Here is an 8804-nt window from a genome sequence, read left to right as displayed (position 1 = left end):
TTTGTGTAAAAGGATGGGACATGCTAAGCAATTTAAAATCTGTTTGCCAGGTGCACCCGGTTTCCCATTATTTTCAAGATTCATTGGTGGGTGGCCACTTAGGAACTTATAAGACCCTGCAAAAAATTAAAGAGCATCTCATCTGACTTGGCAGCAGCAGCGTTTATCGATACTAGTACTGTCATAGCTTCTTTGGTGTGGCAGTTATATTTCCATGTTATGGTGTGTGTGTGTGGGGGGGGGGGGGGGGGCAATTGGTCATAAACAGCAAGGAAGTCTCTGTGGCGTGTGATCAGCCCAGAGCCGTAGGTGGTGTGCACACGCAGTCGGAGTTGTGTGGCACTACCTGCAAGAATTGCTAAGTTTGTTGCCCACCGCACCTGCATACTGGAGTTGAGTAATCAGCGAACCTGTCATGAAAGCTCAACCATTGTGACATCTCTTCGTTGATTGGTGGTTGTTGCATCCTGGGCTGTCCCCGCAAGTAGCAACATGATGGTGTTTTGCAGTCAGCAAAATTTTGCAGCCGTCTCCCTGTATGGTGTTTAACCTTTGAAATGATTATACTTTATTAGTGAAGTGAACCAGTGGTATCTTCTGCCTTGTGGTCGTCAACATTCCGGTTACCTGCCCTGGTCCTTAGCGTAGTTTTGCGCCATGTTGATGCTGTCTGGCATGGCATGTGGTTCGACAGCTTGGTGTTGTTTTCTTTCTCTCGTTGAGTGTTTACTGTGCTTTGACTGTGTTTATATGCCATTTATTAAGACATAATCCTGCTGCAATCCTCGTCTTCGCTGATACATTTGTTTGTTGTACTGTTGGTCGGGTGGAAAGGAATTGATTAGGCAGTTGGTCGATTTGTCAGACGTCTATAGGTTGTGTTGCAACCCAATTTTTTAGTGTTATGCTTGGCTGGCTGTCTCACCTAAACTGTGGTTAGAGATTCCTCCCCAGGCTGACCCTTGAACACTTCTGAGCACCACTGTTTATTGTTTGTGATTGTCATTTTATTTGGTCACAGGTACTGTGCCAGGCCTTCAGCCGTATATTAATATTGTCTTTTTTATGTTTAGTATATGGTCTTCAGTCAAACTTCATAACAACTCATACTCTAAATCCTGGTGTTTTAAAAGCAATCAGTCAAACTTATTCTGGAGAAGTTACTTGGGCCCTCAGCCATGAATTGATCTTTGTTGCTTTAAAGAGAAAACTGTGCATTGGTTTGAGCAATAAAGTTGTGTGCATTCTTGTATAACCAATAATAATTGACCTTAGTCCCTTTACACAACCTGATCCGCTCTGTCCTGCGAAACCAGATTTCATGTCAAGCCTACATCTTTGCATTTGTTCAATGCCCAGAGCCCACCCCGATGCCCCACTACTTGTGTACCCCTAGTCTCTGTTAAAATTGATGCTATTTGTTCAAATTTTGGCCATTTCTTTGATAACAGAATCTCAGTCTGATGGTGTTTGAGCCAAAACACATATGCTCTCATTCTTACTCTCACTCTCTGAGTGAAAACACTCTCACATTTTATTTATTTATTTATCTATTTCAAATTGTATATGATGCCCGTTTTCTAGGTCGTATTCAGTCATGGCCCACTCTTCAAATTCATTTTGTTTGATATATTGTGAATGCTCTGCACAACACTTGGCAACAGTGTGAGTAGTTTCACCTATGTTAATAGTACCACACTCACAGGGGACACAACACACGACAGGAACTCTAAAACCTATGTTGTCTTTAACATGGTGTAACATATCTCTTATTGTGCAGGTGGGCTGGAATGCTGGTCCTGTCTATTTCTATTCAGCATGCACCGTATCTTGTTATGTACATAGGTGTTATTTTAAAACAGACATGCCGACTTCTAGAGTACGTCACAGTACCACCACTTACTGTACTGAAGGAGAAGATTGTGTACATTGTAAACACAGATCTGAAGATGGGAACAGATAATTCTGAAATTGATCATCTATTTGAATAAATTAGTTCAGCAATCTCGAGAGCTGAAAATTTATTTAGTGTTCATAATACCACAGATCGCCCACAGGCTGAAGATGACATAAGTGTATATGTATGAAGCAAAATTCTGTTACCAGGCTTTGACTGTTGTTCATATTATGATATAACACCCTTTTCCTTGTACATGATATTCTGATGCCATTGGTTATCTGAGTTGGTTGCTTAATAGCACTGAATATTTGCCAGAAATTTTAATGGTATGATGCTAAGATTTATTTTAATCACATTTATTGCTTTTTATGCCGCAGTACATATCCAAAGGTCCTGGTATCAATTCCCTGTCGTTCCCAACGTTGTTTCTGTCACCTTTGGCAATGATTAGTTAATGTGCAAAATGCCACATTGTTCCACAGTTCCTAGTTCCATTTAAACTGCAGATTCCCTGTAGTGGAATGGGTGGGGCCCTACAGAGAGCCATGATTAATCACACTATACCTGATATCAGCCCTGACTTTTTTTTGGGGGGTCATCAGACTTTTGACTGGTTTGATGCGGTCCACACTGAATTCCTCTCCTGTGCTAACCTCTTCATCTCAGAGTAACACTTACATCCTACATCCTCAATTATTTGCTGGATATATTCCAATATCTGTCTTCTCCTACAGTTTTTGCCTTGTAAGCTCTCTCTAGCACCATGGAAGTCATTTCCTCGTATATTAATAATGTCCTGTCATCCTGTTCCTTCTCCTTATCAGTGTTGTAAACATATTTCTTTCCTCTCTGGTTCTGCACAGAATCTCCTCATTCCTTACCTTACCAGTCCACCTAATTTTCAACATTCGTCTGTAGCACCACATCTCAAATGCTTTGATTCTCTTCTGTTCAGGTTTCCCACACTCCATGTTTCACTACCATACTGCGCTGTGCTCCAAAAGTACATTCTCAGAAATTTCTTCCTCAAATTAAGGCCAATATTTGATATCAGTAGACTTCTCTTGGCCCGGAAAACCCTTTTTGCCATTGCTAGTCTGCTTTTGATGTGCTCCTTGCTCCATCTGTCACTCGTTCTTTTACTCCTTAGGTAGCTTCATAACCATGAAGCCACATATTAAGTTTCTTGCTGTTCTCATTTCTACTTCTCATTACCTACATCTTTCTTCGATTTACTCTCAATCTATACTCTGTACTCATTAGACTGTTCATTCCATTCAGAAGATCATGTAATTCTTCTTTACTTTCACTCAGAATATCAGCGTCATCAGCAAATCATATCATTGATATCCTTTCACCTTGAATTTTAATACCACTCCTGAACCTTTCTTTTATTTCCATCATTGCTTCCTCAATATACAGATTAAACAGTAGGGGTGAAAGACTACATCCTTGTCAACATCCTTTTTAATATGAGCACTTCGTTCTTGGTCGTCCACTCTTATTATTCCCTCTTGGCTGTTGAACATATTGTATATGACCCACCCCTCCCTATAGCTTACCCCTATAGCTTTTCTCAGAATTTCAAACATCTTGCATCATTTTACATTGCCGAACGCTTTTTCCAGGCCGACGAATCCTATGAATGTGTCTTTATTTTTCTTTAGCCTTGCTTCCATTATTATCCACAACATCAGTATTGCCTCTCTCGTGCCTTAACCTTTCCTAAAGCCAAACTGATCGTCATCTTATGCATCCTCAATTTTCTTTTCCATTCTTCTGTATATTAATCTTGTCAGCAACTTGGATGCATGAGCTGTTAAGCTCATTGTGCAATAATTCTTGCACTTGTCAGCTCTTGCCATCTTCAGTATTGTGTGGATGATGCTTTTCCGAAAGTCAGATGGTATGTCACCAGACTCATACATTCTACACACCAACGTGAATAGTCATTTTGCTGCAACTTCCCCCAATGATTTTAGAAATTCTGATGGAATGTTATCTATCCCTTCTGCCTTATTTGATCTTATGTCCTCCAAAGCCCTTTTAAATTCTGATTCTAATACTGGGTCCCCTATCGACTCCTGTTTCTTCTTCTATCACATAAGACAAATCTTCCCCCTCATAGAGGCTTTCAATGTATTCTTTCCACCTATCTTAATGTTATCACCCTTGCTTTAAATGTCACCAAAGGTTGTTTTGACTTTCCTGTATGGTGAGGCAGTCCTACCGACAACCATTTCTTTTTCGATTTTTTCACATTTTTCATGCAGCCATTTTGTCTTATCTTCCCTGCACTTCCTATTTATTTCGTTCCTCAGTGACTTGTATTCCAGTACTCCTGAGTCTCCCAGAACAGTTTTGTACTTCCTCCATTCATCAATCGATTGAAGTATTTCTTCCGTTACCCATGGTTTCTTCACAGTTACATTCTTTGTACCTGTGTTTTCCTTCCCAGCTTCTGTGATGGCCCTTTTTAGAGATGTCCATTCCTCTTCAACTGTACTACCTACTTAGCTGTTCCTTATTGCTGCATCTATAGCCTTAGAGAACTTCAAGCATATCACGTCATTCCTGAGTACTTCTATATCTCACTTCTTTGCATATTGATTCTTCCTGACTAATGTCTTAAACTTCAGCCTACTCTTCATCACTACAATGTTCTATGAGACTATATCTGTTCCTGGGTATGCCTTAAAATCCAGTATCTGATTTTGGAATCTCTGTCTGACCATAATGTAATCTAACTGATATCTTCCCATATCACCTGGCCTTTTCCAAGTATACCTCCTCCTCTTGTGATTCCTGAACAGAGTATTCGCTATTACTATCCGAAATTTATTACAGAACTTAATCAATCTTTCTCCTCTCTCATTCCTCGTCCCAAGCCCATATTCTCCTGCAACCTTTTCTTCCTGCATTCCAGTCCCCCATGACTATTAGATTTTCATCTCTACTGTATCTCATACTGTATTACCCTTTCAATATCCTCATACACTTTCTCTATCTCCTCTTCTTCAACTTGCAATGTCGGCACATATACCTGAACTATCGTTATCGAAGTGTTGGTTTGCTGTAGATTCTGATAAGAATAACCCTATCACTGAACTGTTCACAGTAACACATTCTCTGCTCTACCCTCCTGCTCATAATGAATCCGACTCACGTTATACCATTTTCTGCTGCTGTTGATATTACCCTATACTCATATGACCATAAATCTTTGTCTTCTTTCCACTTCACTTCACTGACCCCTACTATATCTAGATTGAGCCTTTGCATTTCCCAGTTCAGAGTTTCTAGTTTCTCTACCATGTTCAAGCTTCTGACATTCCATGCCCCAATTAATAGAATGTTATTATTTCATTGAGTATTCAATCTTTTTCTCACGGTAACCTCCCCCTTGGCAGTTCCCTGCTTGAGATCGGAATGAGGCACTATTCTGGAATCTTTTGCTAAAGGAGAAAACATCATGACTTCTTCAATTACAGGCCACAGGTCCTGTGGATACACGTTACGTGTCTTTAATGCAGCTCCTCCACCCTCTTTGACAAGGTCATTGGCAGAATGAGTGTGACTTCTTATGCCGGAAGTCCTCAGCCACCAGACCAGATGATGGGACTCCAAATATTGTGTGGTTGTGACAACAAGAGCTTTTGACCAAGCACATTGGCCTACTTTCTCTGTCTTGGATAGCACATACATAGCTGAAAAAAATGTCAATTTGCAGTGAGGACAGAAACAGGCAAGAAACCCTGCCTCTCACCTAATCCTGCCTACAGCAGCCTGTGTGACTTGTTGCTACATTTCTGGTCGATGCAACTTTCTTGCATGAATTCTTATCACAATTTGTCGAAAAACTGCACAATATGATTTTGAAAGACTGGTGTTTGTAGCTGCATATAACTGACAAGATTGTAAATTACAAAAGAACTTGCCAGTTACATTCTGCATGAAGAATTGCACACGAGTAAGTTTTAGGGAAGATGACTGCTGTATCAGCTCACAGCAAATCAGAAAAAAATTCTTACAATAATTTTTGGAACACTGTTTGGAATGATGTAAAAACAAAAGGGGTTGTCTGTTTTGGTAAATAACAATGGATGAAATATGGATTCACCACTACACACCAGAACAAACGCAAAAAATCAAAACATTGGGCAGATGCTGGTTCGTCAGCTCCAGAGAAGACGAAGTCAGCAGAAATGATCATAGCAGAGGATTTTTTAGATGCAAAAGGAATTATGTTAATTAGCCATCTCCAAAAATATCATTCTAACCAAATTAATCTGGATGCAAAAGAATGAGGGCTTTGAGGAAAAAAATGCACCTGTCCACCCAAGTGTTTTGGGAAATGGGAACCTGAGAGATCTTCACTATTAAGTGTTGGAACATCCACACTTTTCCCCAGAGTTGGCTCCCTAAGTCTTGTATCTCTTCCCAAAACTCACAGTCTCTCTCATATATATATATATATATATATATATATATATATATATATATATATATATATATATATATATATATATATAAAGAAAGATGATGAAACTTACCAAACAAAAGCGCTGGCAGGTCGATAGACACACAAACAAACACAAACATACACACAAAATTCTAGCTTTCGCAACCAATGGTTGCCTCGTCAGGAAAGAGGGAAGGAGAAGGCAAGACAAAAGGATATGGGTTTTAAGGGAGAGGGTAAGGAGTCATTCCAATCCCGGGAGCGGAAAGACTTACCTTAGGGGGAAAAAAGGACAGGTATACACTCACACACACACACACACACACACATATCCATCCACACATACACAGACACAAGCAGACATTTGTAAAGGCAAAGAGTTTGGGCAGAGATGTCAGTCGGGGCGGATGTACAGAGGCAAAGATGAAGTTGAAGGTGAGGTATGAGCGGCGGCAAATTGAAATTAGAAATTAGCGGAGATTGAGGCCTGGCGGATAGCGAGAAGAAAGGATATGCTGAAGGGCAAGTTCCCATCTCCGGAGTTCTCACAGGTTGGTGTTAGTGGGAAGTATCCAGATAACCCGGACGGTGTAACACTGTGCCAAGATGTGCTGGCCATGCACCAAGGCATGTTTAGCCACAGGGTGATCCTCATTACCAACAAACACTGTCTGCCTGTGTCCATTCATGCGAATGGACAGTTTGTTGCTGGTCATTCCCACATAGAACGCTTCACAGTGTAGGCAGGTCAGTTGGTAAATCACGTGGGTGCTTTCACACGTGGCTCTGCCTTTGATCGTGTACACCTTCCGGGTTACAGGACTGGAATAGGTGGTGGTGGGAGGGTGCATGGGACAGGTTTTACACCGGGGGCGGTTACAGGGGTAGGAGCCAGAGGGTAGGGAAGGTGGTTTGGGGATTTCATAGGGATAAACTAAGAGGTTGCGAAGGTTAGGTGGACGGCGGAAAGACACTCTTGGTGGAGTGGGGAGGATTTCATGAAGGATGGATCTCATTTCAGGGCAGGATTTGAGGAAGTCGTATCCCTGCTGGAGAGCCACATTCAGAATCTGATCCAGTCCCGGAAAGTATCCTGTCACAAGTGGGGCACTTTTGGGGTTCTTCTGCGGAAGGTTCCGGGTTTGAGGAGATGAGGATGTGGCTCTGGTTATTTGCTTCTGTACCAGGTCGGGAGGGTAGTTACGGGATGCAAAAGCTGTTTTCAGGTTGTTGGTGTAATGGTTCAAGGATTCCGGACTGGAGCAGATTCGTTTGCCATGAAGACCTAGGCTGTAGGGAAGGGACCGTTTGATGTGGAATGGGTGGCAGCTGTCATAATGGAGGTACTGTTGCTTGTTGGTGGGTTTAATGTGGACGGACGTGTGAAGCTGGCCATTGGACAGGTGGAGGTCAACGTCAAGGAAAGTGGCATGGGATTTGGAGTAGGACCAGGTGAATCTGATGGAACCAAAGGAGTTAAGGTTGGAGAGGAAATTCTGGAGTTCTTCTTCACTGTGAGTCCAGATCATGAAAATGTCATCAATAAATCTGTACCAAACTTTGGGTTGGCAGGCCTGGGTAACCTAGAAGGCTTCCTCTAAGCGACCCATGAATAGGTTGGCGTACGAGGGGGCCATCCTGGTACCCATGGCTGTTCCCTTTAATTGTTGGTATGTCTGGCCTTCAAAAGTGAAGAAGTTGTGGGTCAGGATGAAGCTGGCTAAGGTAATGAGGAAAGAGGTTTTAGGTAGGGCGGCAGGTGATCAGCGTGAAAGGAAGTGCTCCATCGCAGCGAGGCCCTGGACATGCGGAATATTTGTGTATAAGGAAGTGGCATCAATGGTTACAAGGATGGTCTCCGGGGGTAACAGACTGGGTAGGGATTCCAGGCGTTTGAGAAAGTGGTTGGGGGAGACTGCATGTAATGGGTTGAAGGTGTTGATCTACGTAGGCAGAGATGCGTTCGGAGGGGGCTTGGTAACCAGCTTAAAAAACTATCCAATCTCCTGGTTTCCCACCTCCGGAAAGGCAACTCACTCACCCTTCACAACCTTTCCAGCAAACCTCAACCTCCTCTCATTGCACACAAACCCAGTCTCTCCCATCTACTCTATCTCCCACTTCCAGCTCCACTCCCTCCAAAACCTCAAAATTCCAATCAACGCAATCTGGAACCACAACACCCCAATTCAGTAGTTAACCTTTCCTCCAAACCTCTCTCCCAATCCGAAACCTCTGTCCTATCCAAAGGCCTCACCTTCAGCCACACTCCCAGATTTAACCAAACAGCCCTCGTCAAAGATTTACTGTCCTACACCCGTACTCTCTGCTGGAAATATCACTTTGCCACGAAGAAAAATGATCCTAATCCTACTCCTAATGATCCAACTCCCCAATACACTATCCAAATTGAACCATGCCTGGAACAGTTCCGTCCTCCGT

Source organism: Schistocerca cancellata, chromosome 7, assembly GCF_023864275.1.
Source record: "Schistocerca cancellata isolate TAMUIC-IGC-003103 chromosome 7, iqSchCanc2.1, whole genome shotgun sequence".
Lineage (NCBI taxonomy): Eukaryota > Metazoa > Arthropoda > Insecta > Orthoptera > Acrididae > Schistocerca > Schistocerca cancellata.
This window is presented reverse-complemented; position numbering follows the sequence as displayed.